Here is a 22717-nt window from a genome sequence, read left to right on the forward strand (position 1 = left end):
GCAGTAAAAGAAAGAGCAAATCTAAAGTTTCAGGAATCCGAGAATAAGCTTACTTTCATGAGTTCTTCACGATTTCGGATTTTGCTATAAAATGAATTCCTTCACTCAAACTAAATTAAAACTGCTAAACCGCTAATCTGTTACATGTAAGGCAGATGTCAAATTCACCGAAATAGGATCTAAGGGTATTCGGCCAATCGAGCTGTAGCAGCTTTGGTAAAAGAGTATAAGTTGAAGAGTTTGTGAATAAAGGTGTGCGCACACATAGTGAGCTGTAGGAAAATAGGCAGGGAGCAATGCCGGCTGGGGTATATGTTCTTGTATGTTGTCTGACTGTTTGATTTGAATGTGTTGTGTAAGTGTCCTGTTGAATGTTACATGTTTGGGCTTTGACACTTCACTGTGGTTGTTAACTGTGTGGTGTGTCCTGAAATGTTATATGTTTGGGCTGTGTGACATGCTTAATGCTTGTCAGTAGCTACCCACTTATTCATATATAGCAACTGACAACATAAGAAGTCTGGACATACTTTGATAGTAGTTGTAGAAGTATCCTTATTAATAATAGATAAACTAATTCATAGTGATAGAACAGTAGATGAACAGGTGCCTGCACATGTCTCACGAAAATAAAATGGGTGTATGATTGCTGACAGCAGAGCAATACTGCCAAACCTATGAGTTCTTGTGGCAAACTTGATTCAGTGTCTTGACGTGTATACGCTGTTTCGCTGACTTGATTGTCACAAGAAACAAAGTGTGTTTGATAAGATCCGACCATTTTATTACGGGAGGATCAGTATGTATGGATTCTGATGTGACTGATAAACCCATTCGTATCGTAAGCATAATCTAATACGTGAGACAACGCCCTGGCACACAATCAAAAAAAAAAGAGAGAGCGGTTTTGTGTCCCCACAGTCCATAATGTAGAAAAGAGAGAAAAAAGCCTTTCTGATTTGGTGTGTGTGCTCATAGTGCAGAGTGTAGAGAAAAGAAAGCCGTTTTGGTGTCACGGGTGTTGTGACTTACACACACACATTTCTAAATTGTGAAAGGAAATTATTTTAGAGGAAGCACTAGAGTTTAGATCCCACATTTGTTGATAGGCATTCATTTATTTCTTCACTTCTGATAAAAATGATAAGACTGACCTAAAGAATTGGAGGCCCATCACACTTTTAAACTTTGACTGTAAACTTTTTAGCAAGGTTTTAACGACACGGATGTCCTCTGTTTTAGAGGAGGTAATTCACCCAGACCAGGCTTGTGCCATCTCAGAGAGACAACTCACCGACAGCCTCGTACTGATTCGAGACATCATTGATTACGCTAGAGACAGAAACACCCGGCTTGTCATCTTAAATTTAGACTTTGAAAAAGCTTTTGATCGGGTCTCGCATCAATATCTCTTTCAGGTGTTGCAGCCATCGAATAGGGCCCGATTGTTCCTACTTGGTGAGATTTGCTTGGTTGAGACGCTTGCTCCCCCCCCTTGCTCCTCGGCTGACCAAGTAGGAACAATCGGGCCCTATTCGATGGCTGCCTTGTCTTTTACTCTGTGCAAAAGACAAGGCAGCCACAAACACCACGGGAACACCGTATTGAGGCTTTGTTCTGACCACTCATTCGGTGTCGCGTTTCTTTCAAGCAATTCTCCCGGTTAGCCCACACTCGGCTCGCTCCCAGAGCTGTGTTAAAGTCTACTTCGCATTCACTCTCTTTTCTCAGCAGATTAAAAGAAAGTTTCATCTTGGGCTCCCTGAAACTTCCATCCTGCACCGCTGTTTGCTTTTTCACAAGAGCAGAGAAGAGCGCACCGTTCCCAGCGGCACTGCACTACCGGGTCGATGCTTGGAGTGAACGGAGCAAGCTTCTTTTTCAACTCCTATTCTTAAAAATCCATTTAATATGTAGTCCTCGTATAGAGGACATATTAAACTGATAAGAACAGATACTACACTTGATCTTAGCCAAAAGGCCGAGAAGCGATAACTGTCCACTGTTTCAGGTCCGAGGGCCCTTGCTGGCACAATGCGCACTTGTAGCAGTGTTCTTTTTATGGCCATAGGTGGCCAGAGTGTCACGTTGCACCTCCGCCCACCCGCTGCACTGAGCACTCTTCAGCCCTTTTAAATGGTATAACTTTGCACTCCCGCATGCTCCAGCAAGCACCATTCAAGCAACAACTTTGCACTCCAGCTTCGAACATCGGCACAATCGCAACAAGTAAGGCGACTCTACTCAGAGAAGTCACTCTGCACAGTAACAAGATTTCTTTTGCACAGACAGAAAGGGCTTCACCCGCAAAGGTAAAGCCTGCCAAAAATAGAAACAACTCATTAGTGCTGCTCTCCACGAAAGTCTTTAGTAAAAGGCGAAAGACTTGTATGTTATGAAGAGAAACCAGAGTACGATTATCCGTCACTGCGGGAGCAGGGCATCAGGCTAGTTGCCATAGCCACCTTCCCCATGGTGAGCGTTGCTTGGTTGAAACGCTTGCCCCTGTGCAATCGACAAGGCAGCAACAAAAACACCACGGGAACACCGTATTGAGGCTTTGTTCTGACCGCTCATTCGGTGTCGCGTTTCTTTCAAGCAATTCTCCTGGTTAGCCCACACTCGGCTCGCTCCCAGAGCCGTGTTAAAGTCTACTTCGCATTCACTCTCTTTTCTCAGCAGACTCTTGGGATTTTATCCATAAAATGAATTCCTTCACTCAAACTATGTTAAAACTGCTTTGTCCTTCATATTTACCATGTCTAGAAAGATTTAAACAAAAAAAAAACAACGTTGTACTTGGCAGTAAAAGAAAGAGCAAATCTAAAGTTTCAGGAATCCGAGAATAAGCTTACTTTCATGAGTTCTTCACGATTTCGGATTTTGCTATAAAATGAATTCCTTCACTCAAACTAAATTAAAACTGCTAAACCGCTAATCTGTTACATGTAAGGCAGATGTCAAATTCACCGAAATAGGATCTAAGGGTATTCGGCCAATCGAGCTGTAGCAGCTTTGGTAAAAGAGTATAAGTTGAAGAGTTTGTGAATAAAGGTGTGCGCACACATAGTGAGCTGTAGGAAAATAGGCAGGGAGCAATGCCGGCTGGGGTATATGTTCTTGTATGTTGTCTGACTGTTTGATTTGAATGTGTTGTGTAAGTGTCCTGTTGAATGTTACATGTTTGGGCTTTGACACTTCACTGTGGTTGTTAACTGTGTGGTGTGTCCTGAAATGTTATATGTTTGGGCTGTGTGACATGCTTAATGCTTGTCAGTAGCTACCCACTTATTCATATATAGCAACTGACAACATAAGAAGTCTGGACATACTTTGATAGTAGTTGTAGAAGTATCCTTATTAATAATAGATAAACTAATTCATAGTGATAGAACAGTAGATGAACAGGTGCCTGCACATGTCTCACGAAAATAAAATGGGTGTATGATTGCTGACAGCAGAGCAATACTGCCAAACCTATGAGTTCTTGTGGCAAACTTGATTCAGTGTCTTGACGTGTATACGCTGTTTCGCTGACTTGATTGTCACAAGAAACAAAGTGTGTTTGATAAGATCCGACCATTTTATTACGGGAGGATCAGTATGTATGGATTCTGATGTGACTGATAAACCCATTCGTATCGTAAGCATAATCTAATACGTGAGACAACGCCCTGGCACACAATCAAAAAAAAAAAGAGAGAGCGGTTTTGTGTCCCCACAGTCCATAATGTAGAAAAGAGAGAAAAAAGCCTTTCTGATTTGGTGTGTGTGCTCATAGTGCAGAGTGTAGAGAAAAGAAAGCCGTTTTGGTGTCACGGGTGTTGTGACTTACACACACACATTTCTAAATTGTGAAAGGAAATTATTTTAGAGGAAGCACTAGAGTTTAGATCCCACATTTGTTGATAGGCATTCATTTATTTCTTCACTTCTGATAAAAATGATAAGACTGACCTAAAGAATTGGAGGCCCATCACACTTTTAAACTTTGACTGTAAACTTTTTAGCAAGGTTTTAACGACACGGATGTCCTCTGTTTTAGAGGAGGTAATTCACCCAGACCAGGCTTGTGCCATCTCAGAGAGACAACTCACCGACAGCCTCGTACTGATTCGAGACATCATTGATTACGCTAGAGACAGAAACACCAGGCTTGTCATCTTAAATTTAGACTTTGAAAAAGCTTTTGATCGGGTCTCGCATCAATATCTCTTTCAGGTGTTGCAGCCATCGAATAGGGCCCGATTGTTCCTACTTGGTGAGATTTGCTTGGTTGAGACGCTTGCTCCCCCCCCTTGCTCCTCGGCTGACCAAGTAGGAACAATCGGGCCCTATTCGATGGCTGCCTTGTCTTTTACTCTGTGCAAAAGACAAGGCAGCCACAAACACCACGGGAACACCGTATTGAGGCTTTGTTCTGACCACTCATTCGGTGTCGCGTTTCTTTCAAGCAATTCTCCCGGTTAGCCCACACTCGGCTCGCTCCCAGAGCTGTGTTAAAGTCTACTTCGCATTCACTCTCTTTTCTCAGCAGATTAAAAGAAAGTTTCATCTTGGGCTCCCTGAAACTTCCATCCTGCACCGCTGTTTGCTTTTTCACAAGAGCAGAGAAGAGCGCACCGTTCCCAGCGGCACTGCAGTACCGGGTCGATGCTTGGAGTGAACGGAGCAAGCTTCTTTTTCAACTCCTATTCTTAAAAATCCATTTAATATGTAGTCCTCGTATAGAGGACATATTAAACTGATAAGAACAGATACTACACTTGATCTTAGCCAAAAGGCCGAGAAGCGATAACTGTCCACTGTTTCAGGTCCGAGGGCCCTTGCTGGCACAATGCGCACTTGTAGCAGTGTTCTTTTTATGGCCATAGGTGGCCAGAGTGTCACGTTGCACCTCCGCCCACCCGCTGCACTGAGCACTCTTCAGCCCTTTTAAATGGTATAACTTTGCACTCCCGCATGCTCCAGCAAGCACCATTCAAGCAACAACTTTGCACTCCAGCTTCGAACATCGGCACAATCGCAACAAGTAAGGCGACTCTACTCAGAGAAGTCACTCTGCACAGTAACAAGATTTCTTTTGCACAGACAGAAAGGGCTTCACCCGCAAAGGTAAAGCCTGCCAAAAATAGAAACAACTCATTAGTGCTGCTCTCCACGAAAGTCTTTAGTAAAAGGCGAAAGACTTGTATGTTATGAAGAGAAACCAGAGTACGATTATCCGTCACTGCGGGAGCAGGGCATCAGGCTAGTTGCCATAGCCACCTTCCTCATGGTGAGCGTTGCTTGGTTGAAACGCTTGCCCCTGTGCAATCGACAAGGCAGCAACAAAAACACCACGGGAACACCGTATTGAGGCTTTGTTCTGACCGCTCATTCGGTGTCGCGTTTCTTTCAAGCAATTCTCCTGGTTAGCCCACACTCGGCTCGCTCCCAGAGCCGTGTTAAAGTCTACTTCGCATTCACTCTCTTTTCTCAGCAGACTCTTGGGATTTTATCTATAAAATGAATTCCTTCACTCAAACTATGTTAAAACTGCTTTGTCCTTCATATTTACCATGTCTAGAAAGATTTAAACAAAAAAAAAACAACGTTGTACTTGGCAGTAAAAGAAAGAGCAAATCTAAAGTTTCAGGAATCCGAGAATAAGCTTACTTTCATGAGTTCTTCACGATTTCGGATTTTGCTATAAAATGAATTCCTTCACTCAAACTAAATTAAAACTGCTAAACCGCTAATCTGTTACATGTAAGGCAGATGTCAAATTCACCGAAATAGGATCTAAGGGTATTCGGCCAATCGAGCTGTAGCAGCTTTGGTAAAAGAGTATAAGTTGAAGAGTTTGTGAATAAAGGTGTGCGCACACATAGTGAGCTGTAGGAAAATAGGCAGGGAGCAATGCCGGCTGGGGTATATGTTCTTGTATGTTGTCTGACTGTTTGATTTGAATGTGTTGTGTAAGTGTCCTGTTGAATGTTACATGTTTGGGCTTTGACACTTCACTGTGGTTGTTAACTGTGTGGTGTGTCCTGAAATGTTATATGTTTGGGCTGTGTGACATGCTTAATGCTTGTCAGTAGCTACCCACTTATTCATATATAGCAACTGACAACATAAGAAGTCTGGACATACTTTGATAGTAGTTGTAGAAGTATCCTTATTAATAATAGATAAACTAATTCATAGTGATAGAACAGTAGATGAACAGGTGCCTGCACATGTCTCACGAAAATAAAATGGGTGTATGATTGCTGACGGCAGAGCAATACTGCCAAACTTATGAGTTCTTGTGGCAAACTTGATTCAGTGTCTTGACGTGTATACGCTGTTTCGCTGACTTGATTGTCACAAGAAACAAAGTGTGTTTGATAAGATCCGACCATTTTATTACGGGAGGATCAGTATGTCTGGATTCTGAAGTGACTGATAAACCCATTCGTATCGTAAGCATAATCTAATACGTGAGACAACGCCCTGGCACACAATCAAAAAAAAAAAGAGAGAGCGGTTTTGTGTCCCCACAGTCCATAATGTAGAAAAGAGAGAAAAAAGCCTTTCTGATTTGGTGTGTGTGCTCATAGTGCAGAGTGTAGAGAAAAGAAAGCCGTTTTGGTGTCACGGGTGTTGTCACATTTCTAAATTGTGAAAGGAAATTATTTTAGAGGAAGCACTAGAGTTTAGATCCCACATTTGTTGATAGGCATTCATTTATTTCTTCACTTCTGATAAAAATGATAAGACTGACCTAAAGAATTGGAGGCCCATCACACTTTTAAACTTTGACTGTAAACTTTTTAGCAAGGTTTTAACGACACGGATGTCCTCTGTTTTAGAGGAGGTAATTCACCCAGACCAGGCTTGTGCCATCTCAGAGAGACAACTCACCGACAGCCTCGTACTGATTCGAGACATCATTGATTACGCTAGAGACAGAAACACCCGGCTTGTCATCTTAAATTTAGACTTTGAAAAAGCTTTTGATCGGGTCTCGCATCAATATCTCTTTCAGGTGTTGCAGCCATCGAATAGGGCCCGATTGTTCCTACTTGGTGAGATTTGCTTGGTTGAGACGCTTGCTCCCCCCCCTTGCTCCTCGGCTGACCAAGTAGGAACAATCGGGCCCTATTCGATGGCTGCCTTGTCTTTTACTCTGTGCAAAAGACAAGGCAGCCACAAACACCACGGGAACACCGTATTGAGGCTTTGTTCTGACCACTCATTCGGTGTCGCGTTTCTTTCAAGCAATTCTCCCGGTTAGCCCACACTCGGCTCGCTCCCAGAGCTGTGTTAAAGTCTACTTCGCATTCACTCTCTTTTCTCAGCAGATTAAAAGAAAGTTTCATCTTGGGCTCCCTGAAACTTCCATCCTGCACCGCTGTTTGCTTTTTCACAAGAGCAGAGAAGAGCGCACCGTTCCCAGCGGCACTGCAGTACCGGGTCGATGCTTGGAGTGAACGGAGCAAGCTTCTTTTTCAACTCCTATTCTTAAAAATCCATTTAATATGTAGTCCTCGTATAGAGGACATATTAAACTGATAAGAACAGATACTACACTTGATCTTAGCCAAAAGGCCGAGAAGCGATAACTGTCCACTGTTTCAGGTCCGAGGGCCCTTGCTGGCACAATGCGCACTTGTAGCAGTGTTCTTTTTATGGCCATAGGTGGCCAGAGTGTCACGTTGCACCTCCGCCCACCCGCTGCACTGAGCACTCTTCAGCCCTTTTAAATGGTATAACTTTGCACTCCCGCATGCTCCAGCAAGCACCATTCAAGCAACAACTTTGCACTCCAGCTTCGAACATCGGCACAATCGCAACAAGTAAGGCGACTCTACTCTACTCTGCACAGTAACAAGATTTCTTTTGCACAGACAGAAAGGGCTTCACCCGCAAAGGTAAAGCCTGCCAAAAATAGAAACAACTCATTAGTGCTGCTCTCCACGAAAGTCTTTAGTGAAAGGCGAAAGACTTGTATGTTATGAAGAGAAACCAGAGTACGATTATCCGTCACTGCGGGAGCAGGGCATCAGGCTAGTTGCCATAGCCACCTTCCCCATGGTGAGCGTTGCTTGGTTGAAACGCTTGCCCCTGTGCAATCGACAAGGCAGCAACAAAAACACCACGGGAACACCGTATTGAGGCTTTGTTCTGACCGCTCATTCGGTGTCGCGTTTCTTTCAAGCAATTCTCCCGGTCAGCCCACACTCGGCTCGCTCCCAGAGCCGTGTTAAAGTCTACTTCGCATTCACTCTCTTTTCTCAGCAGACTCTTGGGATTTTATCTATAAAATGAATTCCTTCACTCAAACTATGTTAAAACTGCTTTGTCCTTCATATTTACCATGTCTAGAAAGATTTAAACAAAAAAAAAAACAACGTTGTACTTTGCAGTAAAAGAAAGAGCAAATCTAAAGTTTCAGGAATCCGAGAATAAGCTTACTTTCATGAGTTCTTCACGATTTCGGATTTTGCTATAAAATGAATTCCTTCACTCAAACTAAATTAAAACTGCTAAACCGCTAATCTGTTACATGTAAGGCAGATGTCAAATTCACCGAAATAGGATCTAAGGGTATTCGGCCAATCGAGCTGTAGCAGCTTTGGTAAAAGAGTATAAGTTGAAGAGTTTGTGAATAAAGGTGTGCGCACACATAGTGAGCTGTAGGAAAATAGGCAGGGAGCAATGCCGGCTGGGGTATATGTTCTTGTATGTTGTCTGACTGTTTGATTTGAATGTGTTGTGTAAGTGTACTGTTGAATGTTACATGTTTGGGCTTTGACACTTCACTGTGGTTGTTAACTGTGTGGTGTGTCCTGAAATGTTATATGTTTGGGCTGTGTGACATGCTTAATGCTTGTCAGTAGCTACCCACTTATTCATATATAGCAACTGACAACATAAGAAGTCTGGACATACTTTGATAGTAGTTGTAGAAGTATCCTTATTAATAATAGATAAACTAATTCATAGTGATAGAACAGTAGATGAACAGGTGCCTGCACATGTCTCACGAAAATAAAATGGGTGTATGATTGCTGACGGCAGAGCAATACTGCCAAACTTATGAGTTCTTGTGGCAAACTTGATTCAGTGTCTTGACGTGTATACGCTGTTTCGCTGACTTGATTGTCACAAGAAACAAAGTGTGTTTGATAAGATCCGACCATTTTATTACGGGAGGATCAGTATGTATGGATTCTGATGTGACTGATAAACCCATTCGTATCGTAAGCATAATCTAATACGTGAGACAACGCCCTGGCACACAATCAAAAAAAAAAAGAGAGAGCGGTTTTGTGTCCCCACAGTCCATAATGTAGAAAAGAGAGAAAAAAGCCTTTCTGATTTGGTGTGTGTGCTCATAGTGCAGAGTGTAGAGAAAAGAAAGCCGTTTTGGTGTCACGGGTGTTGTGACTTACACACACACATTTCTGAATTGAGAAAGGAAATTATTTTAGAGGAAGCACTAGAGTTTAGATCCCACATTTGTTGATAGGCATTCATTTATTTCTTCACTTCTGATGAAGTTTCAACAATAAACAACAAACTTTGTATTATGAGAAAGAACCAGACTCATTCTTCAGGAATCCGAAAATAAGCTCTATTTTACGAGTTATGCACGAATTCGGATTCTCCTATAAAACGAATTCCTTAACTCTAACCAAGTTAAGACTGCTTTGTCCTTCATATTTATTCATGTGTAATCAAGTTTCAACGATAAACAACGTTGTACTTTGTACTTCTTCAGCAATAAGCATCTCTCGACATATGACGAAATACAGATTTTGCTATAAAATGAATTCCTTCTATCAGCCTGACTTAAAACTGTTTTTCCTCCTTATCTATCCACTTCAAATCAAGTTTCAACAATTAAAAAAATGTTGTAGTTTGAGAAAAAACAACTTAATCTTAAGCAATCAGTAGGGTAAGAAAGGGTAAGAAAAGGTGCAAATGCCAACCATACATCACTAAAAGGTGGAGCGGAAGTATTCGGCTGCAAGTAGGTGCGAATGCCTGACAATGTATGATCAAAAGAGGGAGCGGAGGTTTTCGACTGCAAGGTCTGAATGTCCAACCATAATTTGTAAAAACCGGGGAAGAAAAGGCTCGAAAGCCCGACTATACACCATCAAAAGCGGGAGCGGAGGTGTTCGGCTGCAAGTAGGTGTGAATGTTCGACCATAATTTGTAAAAAGCGGGTAAGAAAAGGTTCGAATGCCCGACTATATATTAACCAAAGCAGGAGGAGAGGTCTTCGGATAAGAGTGGGTGAGAATTTACAACCATAATCTATAAAATGCGGTGAAAAAAAAGGTGTGAATACCCCATAGAACACTAAAAGGTAGAGCGGAAGTGTTCGGCTGCAAGAAGGTGTGAATGTCTGACCATAGTTTGTAAAAAGCGGGTAAGAAAAGGTTTGAATGCCCGAACATACACCATCAAAGGAGGGAGCGGAGGTGTTCCGCTGCAAGAAGGTCTGAATGTCCAACAATAATTTTGTAAAAACCGGGGAAGAAAAGGCTCGAAAGCCCGACTATACATCATCAAAAGCGGGAGCGGAGGTGTTCAGCTGCAAGAAGGTCTGAATGTCCATCAATAATTGCTAGAAAACATGAAAGAAAATTTTCGAATATCAAACCACACATCATCATAAGCGGGAGAGGAGGTGTTCAGCTGCAAGAAGGTGTGAATGTCCGACCATAGTTTGTAAAAAATGGGTAAGAAAAGGTGCGAATGCTCAACCATACATCATCAAAAGCAGGAGTGGATGTGTTCGGCTAAAAGAAGGTTTGAATGTCCGACCATAGTTCGTAAAATGCCGGTAAGAAAAGGTTCGAATGCCCGAACATACACCATCAAAAGAGGGAGCGGAGGTGTTCCGCTGTAAGACGGTGTGAATGTCCAACAATAGTTGGTAAAAAGCGGGTAAGAAAAGGTTAAAATACCCGACTGTACACAATCAATAGCGGAAGCGGAGGTGTTCGGCTGAGAGAAGGTGTGAACGTCCGACCAAAGTTTGTAAAAAGCAGTGAAGAAAAGTTTCGAATATCCAACCAAACATAATCAAAAGCGGGAGCAGAGCTGTTCGACTGCAAGTAGGTGTGAATGTCAGATCATAATTTGCAAAAAGCTGATGAGAAAGGGTGAGAATGCCCGACTATACACCATCAAATGCGGGAGCGGAAGTGTTCAGCTGTGAGTAGGTGTGAATGTCAAACCATAATTGCTGAAAAATGTGTTAGAAAAGACAAGAATGCCGGACCATACATCATCAAAAGCGGCAAAAGTGGTGTTCGGCTGCAAGTAGGTGTGAATGTCCAGCCATAATTACTCACAAACCGGTAAGAAAAGGTAGTATTGCCAGACCATACATTATCAAAACAGGGAGCGGAGGTGGTTCAGCTGCAAGGTGTGAATGTCTGACTAAAGTTTATAAAAAGCGGGTAAGACAAGGTGCGAATGCCTGACAATGTATGATCAAATGAGGGAGCGGAGGTTTTCGGCTGCAAGGTCTGAATGTACAACCATAATTTGTAAAAACCGGGGAAGAAAAGGCTCGAAAGCCCGACTATACACCATCAAAAGCGGGAGCGGAGGTGTTCGGCTGCAAGTAGGTGTGAATGTTCGACCATAATTTGTAAAAAGCGGGTAAGAAAAGGTTTGAATGCTCGACTATATATTAACAAAAGCAGGAGGAGAGGTCTTCGGATAAGAGTGGGTGAGAATTTCCAACCATAATCAATAAAATGCGGTGAAAAAAAAGGTGTGAATACCCCATAGAAAACTAAAAGGTGGAGCAGAAGTGTTCGGCTGCAAGAAGGTGTGACTGTTCGACTATATTTGGTGAAAAGCAGGTGAAGCAAGGTCTGAATGCCCAACCTTACATCATCAAAAACGAGATCAGAGGTGTTTGGCTGCAAGAAGGCCATAGTTTGCCAAAAGCGGGTAAGCTGCGAATGACCGACTAAATATCAACAAAAGTGGGGGCGGATGTCTTCGGGTGCAAGTGGGTGTGAATATCCCACCATACAAGTATGGTGGAGAGGAAGCTGTGAATGGCCGACCATAGTAAAAAGCGGGTGAGAAAAGGTGCGAATGTCCAATCATACATGATCAAAACAGGGAGCGGAGGTGTTTGGCTGCGACAAGGTGTGTATGTCCACCCATAATTAATGAAAAGCGGGCAACAAGTAGGTTTGAATACCCATCATCAAAAGCAGGAGTGGATGTGTTCGGCTACAAGAAGGTTTGAATGTCTGACCATAGTTTGTAAAAAGCGGGTAAGAAAAGGTTCGAATGCCCGAACATGCACCATCAAAGGAGGGAGCGGAGGTGTTCCGCTGTAAGCAGGTGTGAATGTCCGACCATAGTTGGCAAAAAGCAGGTAAGAAAAGGTTAAAATACCCGATTGTACACAATCAATAGCGGGAGCAGAGTTGTTCCGCTACTAAAAGGTGTGAAAGTCCGACCATGGTTTGTAAAAAGCGGGTAAGAAAAGGTGCGAATGCCCGACAATGTATGATCAAAAGAGGGAGCGGAGGTTTTCGGCTGAAACAAGGTCTGAATGTCCATCCATATTTTGTAAAAATCTGGGAAGAAAAGGCTCGAAAGCCCGACTATACACCATCAACAGCTGGAGCGGAGGTGTTCAGCTGCAAGAAGGTCTGAATGTCCATCAATAATTGCTAGAAAACATGGAAGAGAATTTTCGAATATCAAACCGCACATGATCATAAGCGGGAGAGGAGGTGTTCAAATGCAAGAAGGTGTGAATGTCCACCCATAATTACTGCAAAATGGGTAAGAAAAGGTACGAATGCCCAACCATACATGATCCTAACAGGGAGCGGAGGTGTTTGGCTGCAACAAGGTGTGTATGTCCACCCATAATTAATGAAAAGCGGGCAACAAGTAGGTTTGAATACCCATCATCAAAAGCAGGAGTGGATGTGTTCGGCTACAAGAAGGTTTGAATGTCTGACCATAGTTTGTAAAAAGCGGGTAAGAAAAGGTTTGAATGCCCGAACATACACCATCAAAGGAGGGAGTGGAGGTGTTCCGCTGTAAGAAGGTGTGAATGTCCAACCATAATTGGCAAAAAGCAGGTAAGAAAAGGTTAAAATACCCTATTGTACACAATCAATAGCGGGAGCAGAGTTGTTCCGCTACTAAAAGGTGTGAAAGTCCGACCATGAATTGTAAAAAGCGGGTAAGAAAAGGTGCGAATGCCCGACAATGTATGATCAAAAGAGGGAGTGGAGGTTTTCGGCTGAAAGAAGGTCTGAATGTCCATCCATAATTTGTAAAAATCGGGGAAGAAAAGGCTCGAAAGCCCGACTATACACCATCAACAGCTAGAGCGGAGGTGTTCAGCTGCAAGAAGGTCTGAATGTCCATCAATAATTGCTAGAAAACATGGAAGAGAATTTTCGAATATCAAACCGCACATGATCATAAGCGGGAGAGGAGGTGTTAAAATGCAAAAAGGTGTGAATGTCCACCCATAATTACTGCAAAATGGGTAAGAAAAGGTACGAATGCCCAACCATACATCATCAAAAGCAGGAGTGGATGTGTTCGGCTACAAGAAGGTTTTAATGTCCGACCATAGTTTGTAAAAAGCGGGTAAGAAAAGGTTCGAATGCCCGAACATACACCATCAAAAGAGGAAGCGGAGGTGTTCCACTGTAAGAAGGTGTGAATGTCTGACCATAGTTGGTAAAAAGCGGGTAAGAAAAGGTGAAAATACCCGACTGTACACAATAAATAGCGGGAGCGGAGTTGTTCGGCTACTAAAAGGTGTGAAAGTCCGACCCTGGTTTGTAAAAAGCGGGTAAGAGAAGGTGCGAATGCCCGACAATGTATGATCAAAAGAGGGAGCGGAGGTTTTCGGCTGCAAGAAGGTCTGAATGTCCAACAATAATTTTGTAAAAACCGGGGAAGAAAAGGCTCGAAAGCCCGACTATACATCATCAAAAGCGGGAGCGGAGGTGTTCAGCTGCAAGAAGGTCTGAATGTCCATCAATAATTGCTAGAAAACATGAAAGAAAATTTTCGAATATCAAACCACACATCATCATAAGCGGGAGAGGAGGTGTTCAGCTGCAAGAAGGTGTGAATGTCCGACCATAGTTTGTAAAAAATGGGTAAGAAAAGGTGCGAATGCTCAACCATACATCATCAAAAGCAGGAGTGGATGTGTTCGGCTAAAAGAAGGTTTGAATGTCCGACCATAGTTCGTAAAATGCCGGTAAGAAAAGGTTCGAATTCCCGAACATACACCATCAAAAGAGGGAGCGGAGGTGTTCCGCTGTAAGACGGTGTGAATGTCCAACAATAGTTGGTAAAAAGCGGGTAAGAAAAGGTTAAAATACCCGACTCTACACAATCAATAGCGGGAGCGGAGTTGTTCGGCTACAAGAAGGTGTGAAAGTCCGACCATGGTTTGTAAAAAGCGGGTAAGAAAAGGTTTGAATGCCCGAATATATACCATCAAAAGCGGAAGCGGAGGTGTTCGGCTGAGAGAAGGTGTGAACGTCCGACCAAAGTTTGTAAAAAGCAGTGAAGAAAAGTTTCGAATATCCAACCAAACATAATCAAAAGCGGGAGCAGAGCTGTTCGACTGCAAGTAGGTGTGAATGTCAGATCATAATTTGCAAAAAGCTGATGAGAAAGGGTGAGAATGCCCGACTATACACCATCAAATGCGGGAGCGGAAGTGTTCGGCTGTGAGTAGGTGTGAATGTCAAACCATAATTGCTGAAAAATGTGTTAGAAAAGACAAGAATGCCGGACCATACATCATCAAAAGCGGTAAAAGTGGTGTTCCGCTGCAAGTAGGTGTGAATGTCCAGCCATAATTACTCACAAACCGGTGAGAAAAGGTAGTATTGCCAGACCATACATTATCAAAACAGGGAGCGGAGGTGGTTCAGCTGCAAGGTGTGAATGTCTGACTAAAGTTTATAAAAAGCGGGTATGACAAGGTGCGAATGCCTGACAATGTATGATCAAATGAGGGAGCGGAGGTTTTCGGCTGCAAGGTCTGAATGTACAACCATAATTTGTAAAAACCGGGGAAGAAAAGGCTCGAAAGCCCGACTATACACCATCAAAAGCGGGAGCGGAGGTGTTCGGCTGCAAGTAGGTGTGAATGTTCGACCATAATTTGTAAAAAGCGGGTAAGAAAACGTTTGAATGCTCGACTATATATTAACAAAAGCAGGAGGAGAGGTCTTCGGATAAGAGTGGGTGAGAATTTCCAACCATAATCAATAAAATGCGGTGAAAAAAAAGGTGTGAATACCCCATAGAACACTAAAAGGTGGAGCAGAAGTGTTCGGCTGCAAGAAGGTGTGACTGTTCGACTATATTTGGTGAAAAGCAGGTGAAGCAAGGTCTGAATGCCCAACCTTACATCATCAAAAACGAGATCAGAGGTGTTTGGCTGCAAGAAGGCCATAGTTTGCCAAAAGCGGGTAAGCTGCGAATGACCGACTAAATATCAACAAAAGTGGGGGCGGATGTCTTCGGATGCAAGTGGGTGTGAATATCCCACCATACAAGTATGGTGGAGAGGAAGCTGTGAATGGCCGACCATAGTAAAAAGCGGGTGAGAAAAGGTGCGAATGTCCAATCATACATGATCAAAACAGGGAGCGGAGGTGTTTGGCTGCGACAAGGTGTGTATGTCCACCCATAATTAATGAAAATCGGGCAACAAGTAGGTTTGAATACCCGTGATCAAAAGCAGGAGTGGATGTGTTCGGCTACAAGAAGGTTTGAATGTCTGACCATAGTTTGTAAAAAGCGGGTAAGAAAAGGTTCGAGTGCCCGAACATACACCATCAAAAGAGGGAGCGGAGGTGTTCCGCTGTAAGACGGTGTGAATGTCCAACAATAGTTGGTAAAAAGCGGGTAAGAAAAGGTTAAAATACCCGACTGTACACAATCAATAGCGGGAGCAGAGTTGTTCGGCTACAAGAAGGTGTGAAAGTCCGACCATGGTTTGTAAAAAGCGGGTAAGAAAAGGTGCGAATGCCCGACAATGTATGATCAAAAGAGGGAGTGGAGGTTTTCGGCTGCAAGAAGGTCTGAATGTCCAACCATAATTTGTAAAAACCGGGGAAGAAAAGGCTCGAAAGCCCGACTATACACCATCAAAAGTGGGAGCGGAGGTGTTCAGCTTCAAGACGGTCTGAATGTCCATCAATAATTGCTAGAAAACATGAAAGAAAATTTTCAAATATCAAACTGCACATGATCATAAGCAGGAGAGGAGGATTTCAGCTGCAAGAAGGTGTGAATGTCTACCCATAATTACTGAAAAATGGGTAAGAAAAGGTGCGAATGCCTAACCATACATCATCAAAAGAGGGAGCGGAGTTGTTCCGCTGTAAGACGGTGTGAATGTCCGACCATAGATGGTAAAAAGCGGGTAAGAAAAGGTTAAATTACCCGAATATACACCATCAAAAGCGGAAGCGGAGGTGTTCGGCTGCAAGATACTGTGAACGTCCGACCAAAGTTTGTAAAAAGCAGTTAAGAAAAGGTTTGAATATCTAACCAAACATAAGAATGAGTCTTTTCCGCTGTAGAATGCCCGACTATAGACCATCAACTGCGGGAGCGGAGGTGTTCGGCTCTGAGTAGGTGTGAATATCCGACCATAATTGCTGAAGAATGTGTTGGAAAAGGTAAGAATGCTGGACCATACATCATCAAAAGCGGTAGAGGTGGTGTTCGGCTGCAAAAAGGTGTGACTGTTCGACTAAAGTTTGTAAAAAGTGGGTAAGACAAGGTGCGAATGCCTGACAATGTATGATCAAAAGCGGGAGCGGAGGTGTTCAGCTGCAAGAAGGTCTACATGTCCATTAATAATTGCTAGAAAACATGAAAGAAACTTTTCGAAAATCAAACCGCAAATGATCATAAGTGGGATAGGAGGTGTTCAGCTGCAAGGTGTGAATGTCCACCCATAATTCCTGAAAAATGGGCACAAAAAAGGTGTGAATGCCCAACCATACATCATCAAAAGCAGGAGTGGAAGTGTTTGGCTACAAGAAGGTGTGAACGTCCAACCAAAATATGTAAAAAGAAGTTAAGAAAAGGTTCGAATATCCAACCAAACATAATCAAAAGCGGGAGCAGAGCTGTTCGACTGCAAGTAGGTGTGAATGTCAGATCATAATTTGCAAAAAGCTGATGAGAAAGGGTGAGAATGCCCGACTATACATCATCAAATGCGGGAGCGGAGTTGTTCGGCTGTGAGTAGGTGTGAATCTCCGACCATAATTGCTGAAAAATGTGTTAGAAAAGGTAAAAATGCCGGTCCATACATCATCAAAAGCGAGAGAGGTTGTGTTCGGCTGCAAGTAGGTGTGAATGTCCAGCCATAATTACTCACAAACGGGTAAGAAAAGGTAGTATTGCCAGACCATATATGATCAAAACAGGGAGCGGAGGTGGTTCAGCTGCAAGAAGGTTTGAATGTCAAACTAAAGTTCAAATATATTAACAAAAGCGGGAGGAGAGGTCTTCGGATGAAAGGGGTTGAAAATTTCCAACCATAATGTATAAAATGCGGTGAAAAAAAAGGTGTGATAGAACACTAAAAGGTGGAGCGGAAGTGTTCGGCTGCAAGAAGGTGTGAATGTCCGACTATATTTGGTGAAAAGCAGGTGAAGCAAGGTCTGAATGCCCAACCTTACATCATCAAAAGCAAGATCAGAGTTGTTAGGCTGCAAGAAGGCCATAGTTTGCCAAAAGCGGGTAAGGTGCGAATGTCCGACTGAATATCAACAAAATTTGGGGCGGAGGTTTTCGGATGCAAGTGGGTGTGAATATCCCACCATACAAGTATGGTGGAGAGGAAGCTGTGAATAGCTGACCATAGTTTGGAAAAAGCGGGTAAGAAAAGGTTTGAATGCCCGAACATACACCATCAAAAGAGGGAGCGGAGGTGTTCCGCTGTACGAAGGTGTGAATGTCCGACCATACTTGGTAAAAAGCGGGTAAGAAAAGGTTAAAATACCCGACTGTACACAATCAATAGCGGGAGCGGATGTGTTCGGCTACAAGAAGGTGTGACAGTCCGACCATGTTTTGTAAAAAGCGGGTAAGAAAAGGTGCGAATCTCCGACAATGTATGATCAAAAGAGAGAGCGGAGGTTTTCGGATACACGAAGGTTTGAATGTCCTACCATAGTTTGTAAATAGCGGGTAAGAAAAGGTTCGAATGCCCGACTATACACCATAAAAAGCGGGAGCGGAGGTGTTCCGCTGTAAGACGGTGTGAATGTCCGACCATAGTTGGTAAAAAGCGGGTAAGAAAAGGTTCGAATATCCAACCAAACATAATCAAAAGCGGGAGCAGAGCTGTTCGACTGCAAGTAGGTGTGAATGTCCAGCCATAATTACTCACAAACGGGGGAAGAAAAGGTAGTATTGCCAGACCATACATGATCAAAACAGGGAGCGGAGGTTCAGCTGCAAGGTGTTAATGTCTGACTATAGTTTGTAAAAAGCGGGTAAGACAAGGTGCGAATGCCCAACAATGTATGATCAAAAGAGAGAGCGGAGGTGTTCGGCTGCAAGGTCTGAATGTCCAACCATAATTTGTAAAAACCAGGTAAGAAAAGGCTCGAAAGCCCGACTATACATCATCAAAAGCGGGAGCGGAGGTGTTCAGCTGCAAGAAGGTTTGAATGTTCGACTAAAGTTTGTAAAAAGCTGGTAAGACAAGGAGCGATGTCCCGACATTGTATGATCAAAAGCGGGAGCGGAGGTGTCCAGCTGTGAGTAGATGTGAATGTCCGACCATAATTGCTGAAAAATGTGTTAGAAAAGGTAAGAATACTGGACCATACATCATCAAAAGCGGGAGAGGTGGTGTTCGGCTGCAAGAAGGTGTGAAAGTCCGACAATGGTTTGTAAAAAGCGGGTAATAAAAGGTTCGAATTCCCGAAATTACATAATCAAAAACGGAAGCGGAGGTGTTCGGATGCAAGAAGGTGTGAACGTCCGACCAAAGTTTGTAAAAAGCAGTGAAAAGCGAGAAAAAGCTTTTCGTGAGTTCTGCATGATTTGGGATTTTGCTTATAAAATGCATTACTTCACTCAAACTATGTTAAAACTGATTTGTCCTTCATATTTACCATGTCTAGAAAGATTTAAACAAAAAAACAACGTTGTACTTTGCAGTAAAAGAAAGAGCAACTCTAAAGTTTCAGGAATCCGAGTATAAGCCTGCTTTCATGAGTTCTGCGCGATTTCGGATTTTGCTATAAAATGAATTGCTTTGCTCAAACCAAGTTAAAACTGCTTTGTCCTTCCATATTCATCAATGTCTAGATCGACTTCAACAAAGAAAAACATTGGACTTTGCAGTAGAAGAAGTTGAAATCAATCTACACATTGATAAATATGAAGGACAAAGCAGTTCCCATAAGAAAATAAGCTTATTCTCGGATTCCTGATCCTTCAGTTTTGCTCTTTCTTCTACTGCAAAATACAATGTTGTTTTTTTGTTTAAATCTATCGAGACATTGATAAATATGAAGGTAAAAGCCGTTTTAACATAGTTTGAGTGAAGGAATTGATTTTATAGATAAAATCCCAAATCATGCAGAACTCCTCAAAAGGGGCTTATGGCTTAATCACAAGTGTGGCTCTTTCTCATTCAGGGTAGTATGAGGAAGTTTATGCTTGAAATATATGTAGAAATGGGTACATATGAAGGACAAAGCAGTGTTAACTTAGTTTTCTGAATACTTCCGCTCCACCTTTTAGTGATGTATGGTTGGCATTTGCACCTTTTGTTACCCTCTTTTTATACTGATTGCTGAAGATTAAGTTGTTCTTTCTCAAACTACAATTTTTTTTTAATTGTTGAAACTTGATTTGAAGTGGATAAATAAGGAGGACAAACAGTTTTAAGTCACGCTGATAGAAGAAATTAATTTTATAGCAAAATCTGTATTTCGTCATATGTCGAGAGATGCTTATTGCTGAAGAAGTTCTTTCTCATTCTACAAAGTACAACGTTGTTTATCGTTGAAACTTGATTAGACATGAATAAATATGAAGGACAAAGCAGTCTTAACTTGGTTTGAGTTAATTAATTCGTTTTATAGGAGAATCCGAATTCGTGCTTATTTTCGGATTCCTGAAGAATGAGTCTGGTTCTTTCTCATAATACAAAGTTTGTTGTTTATTGTTGAAACTTCATCAGAAGTGAAGAAATAAATGAATGCCTATCAACAAATGTGGGATCTAAACTCTACTGTTTCCTCTAAAATAATTTCTTTTCTCAATTCAGAAATGTGTGTGTGTAAGTCACAACACCCGTGACACCAAAACGGCTTTCTTTTCTCTCTTTTCTCTACACTCTGCACTATGAGCACACACACCAAATCAGAAAGGCTTTTTTCTCTCTTTTCTACATTATGGACTGTGGGGACACAAAACCGCTCTCTCTTTTTTTTTTTGATTGTGTGCCAGGGCGTTGTCTCACGTATTAGATTATGCTTAAGATACGAATGGGTTTATCAGTCACATCAGAATCCATACATACTGATCCTCCCGTAATAAAATGGTCGGATCTTATCAAACACACTTTGTTTCTTGTGACAATCAAGTCAGCGAAACAGCGTATACATGTCAAGACACTGAATCAAGTTTGCCACAAGAACTCATAAGTTTGGCAGTATTGCTCTGCCGTCAGCAATCATACACCCATTTTATTTTCGTGAGACGTGCAGGCACCTGTTCATCTACTGTTCTATCACTATGAATTAGTTTATCTATTATCAATAAGGATACTTCTACAACTACTATCAAAGTATGTCCAGACTTCTTATGTTGTCAGTTGCTATATATGAATAAGTGGGTAGCTACTGACAAGCATTAAGCATGTCACACAGCCCAAACATATAACATTTCAGGACACACCACACAGTTAACAACCACAGTGAAGCGTGTCAAAGCCCAAACATGTAACATTCAACAGGACACTTACACAACACATTCAAATCAAACAGTCAGACAACATACAAGAACATATACCCCAGCCGGCATTGCTCCCTGCCTATTTTCGTACAGCTCACTATGTGTGCGCACACCTTTATTCACAAACTCTTCAACTTATACTCTTTTACCGAAGCTGCTACAGCTCGATTGGCCGAATACCCTTAGATCCTATTTCGGTGAATTTGACATCTGCCTTACATGTAACAGATTAGCGGTTTAGCAGTTTTAATTTAGTTTGAGTGAAGGAATTCATTTTATAGCAAAATCCGAAATCGTGAAGCACTCATGAAAGTAAGCTTATTCTCGGATTCCTGAAACTTTAGATTTGCTCTTTCTTTTACTGCAAAGTACAAAGTTGTTTTTTTTGTTTAAATCTTTCTAGACATGGTAAATATGAACGACAAAGCAGTTTTCACATAGTTTGAGTGAAGGAATTAATTTTATAGATAAAATCCCAAGAGTCTGCAGAGAAAAGAGAGTGAATGCGAAGTAGACTTTAACACGGCTATGGGAGCGAGCCGAGTGTCGGCTAACCGGGAGAATTGCTTGAAAGAAACGCGACACCGAATGAGAGGTCAGAACAAAGCCTCAATACGGGATTCTCGTGGTGTTTTTGTTGCTGCCTTGTCTTTTGCATAGAGTAAAAGACAAGGCAGCCATCGAATAGGGCCCGATTGTTCCTACTTGGTCAGCCGAGGAGCAAGGGGGGGGGGGGCAAGCGTCTCAACCAAGCAAAGCTCACCATGGGGAAGGTGGCTATACCAACTAGCCTGATGCCCTGCTCCCGCAGTGACGGATAATCGTACTCTGGTTTCTCTTCATAACATACAAGTCTTTCGCCTTTTACTAAAGACTTCCGTGGAGAGCAGAACTAATGAGTTGTTTCTATTATTGGCAGGCTTTACCTTTGCGGGTGAAGCCCTTTCTGTCTGTGCAAAAGAAATCTTGCTACTTTGCAGAGTGACTTCTCTGAGTAGAGTCGCCTTACTTGTTGCGACTGTGCCGATGTTCGAAGCTGGAGTGCAAAGTTGTTGCTTGAATGGTGCTTGCTGGAGCATGCGGGAGTGCAAAGTTATACCATTTAAAAGGGCTGAAGAGTGCTCAGTGCAGCGGGTGGGCGGAGGTGCAACGTGACACTCTGGCCACCTATGGCCATAAAAAGAACACTGCTACAAGTGCGCATTGTGCCAGCAAGGGCCCTCGGACCTGAAACAGTGGACAGTTATCGCTTCTCGGCCTTTTGGCTAAGATCAAGTGTAGTATCCGTTCTTATCAGTTTAATATGTCCTCTATACGAGGACAACATATTAAATGGATTTTTAAGAATAGGAGTTGAAAAAGAAGCTTGCTCCGTTCACTCCAAGCCTCGACCCGGTACTGCAGTGCCGCTGGGAACGGTGCGCTCTCCTCTGCTCTTGTGAAAAAGCAAACAGCGGTGCAGGATGGAAGTTTCAGGGAGCCCAAGATGAAACTTTCTTTTAATCTGCTGAGAAAAGAGAGTGAATGCGAAGTGGACTTTAACACGGCTCTGGGAGCGAGCCGAGTGCGGGCTAACCGGGAGAATTGCTTGAAAGAAACGCGACACCGAATGAGTGGTCAGAACAAAGCCTCAATACGGTGTTCCCGTGGTGTTTGTGGCTGCCTTGTCTTTTGCACAGAGTAAAAGACAAGGCAGCCATCGAAT

At 42.6% G+C, this 22717-nt stretch overlaps 8 non-coding genes across 8 annotated transcripts; 2 read left to right on the forward strand and 6 right to left on the reverse strand.

Moving 5' to 3' along the window:
- Positions 1-1809: 1809 nt before the first annotated feature.
- LOC140276059 (U2 spliceosomal RNA) lies at positions 1810-1993 on the reverse strand. Its single transcript, XR_011908748.1, has one exon. It is a non-coding gene; the product is annotated as a U2 spliceosomal RNA (small nuclear RNA).
- Positions 1994-2301: 308 nt separating this feature from the next.
- LOC140276436 (U5 spliceosomal RNA) lies at positions 2302-2415 on the reverse strand. Its single transcript, XR_011909029.1, has one exon. It is a non-coding gene; the product is annotated as a U5 spliceosomal RNA (small nuclear RNA).
- Positions 2416-4612: 2197 nt separating this feature from the next.
- Positions 4613-4796, reverse strand: LOC140276021 (U2 spliceosomal RNA). The gene has a single exon (XR_011908713.1). It is a non-coding gene; the product is annotated as a U2 spliceosomal RNA (small nuclear RNA).
- Positions 4797-5104: 308 nt separating this feature from the next.
- LOC140276437 (U5 spliceosomal RNA) lies at positions 5105-5218 on the reverse strand. The gene has a single exon (XR_011909031.1). It is a non-coding gene; the product is annotated as a U5 spliceosomal RNA (small nuclear RNA).
- Positions 5219-7403: 2185 nt separating this feature from the next.
- On the reverse strand, positions 7404-7587 carry LOC140276022 (U2 spliceosomal RNA). Its single transcript, XR_011908714.1, has one exon. It is a non-coding gene; the product is annotated as a U2 spliceosomal RNA (small nuclear RNA).
- Positions 7588-7887: 300 nt separating this feature from the next.
- On the reverse strand, positions 7888-8001 carry LOC140275861 (U5 spliceosomal RNA). The gene has a single exon (XR_011908570.1). It is a non-coding gene; the product is annotated as a U5 spliceosomal RNA (small nuclear RNA).
- A 13834-nt stretch (positions 8002-21835) lies between these two features.
- Positions 21836-21949, forward strand: LOC140275784 (U5 spliceosomal RNA). Its single transcript, XR_011908500.1, has one exon. It is a non-coding gene; the product is annotated as a U5 spliceosomal RNA (small nuclear RNA).
- Positions 21950-22257: 308 nt separating this feature from the next.
- On the forward strand, positions 22258-22441 carry LOC140276127 (U2 spliceosomal RNA). Its single transcript, XR_011908811.1, has one exon. It is a non-coding gene; the product is annotated as a U2 spliceosomal RNA (small nuclear RNA).
- The last annotated feature ends 276 nt before the right edge of the window (positions 22442-22717 follow it).

The sequence above is a fragment of the Leuresthes tenuis genome, unplaced genomic scaffold (assembly GCF_036924035.1).
Source record: "Leuresthes tenuis unplaced genomic scaffold, fLeuTen1.0.hap1 SCAF_18, whole genome shotgun sequence".
Classification (NCBI taxonomy): Eukaryota; Metazoa; Chordata; class Actinopteri; order Atheriniformes; family Atherinopsidae; genus Leuresthes; species Leuresthes tenuis.